Source organism: Merops nubicus, unplaced genomic scaffold (assembly GCF_000691845.1).
Source record: "Merops nubicus isolate BGI_N331 unplaced genomic scaffold, ASM69184v1 scaffold11140, whole genome shotgun sequence".
In the NCBI taxonomy this organism is placed as follows: domain Eukaryota; kingdom Metazoa; phylum Chordata; class Aves; order Coraciiformes; family Meropidae; genus Merops; species Merops nubicus.
Window position 1 is genome coordinate 95,453 of NW_008580939.1, and position 434 is coordinate 95,886.

A 434-nucleotide genomic window follows, 5' to 3' on the forward strand; every position below is an offset into this window, starting at 1 on the left:
GAGAGACAAGGTGTGCACTGCCCTTGGATTTGGCCACTGAATTCCAGTTTCAAATGACATTTTTATTTCTCTTTTAATAAAGAGATACTTTAGAACCTTTTTGTTTTATATTAACTATATAAGTAGCTTAAAGTGAAGATGTGTGGATTTTTCTTAAACTTGAATAATTTATGCAAATTATATGCTTAGAACAACATGTGGTACAGTAAAAAAGAAAAAGAGCAAAAATCACTGTAGCAATAAGAGAGCATGTAATTTTAGTAACTACTACACTGCTTTATATTTTATACCTAGGTGTTTTATGTCTCTGTGAGTGTGTTACTTTTTCATGTGTCTAAACCTACGTGTACAATTTGTACAGAGTCAGAAATTACAGCTGTAATAACACATCTAGAACAGTGTTAGCTTATATTACTCAAACACCCCTGTTCCCC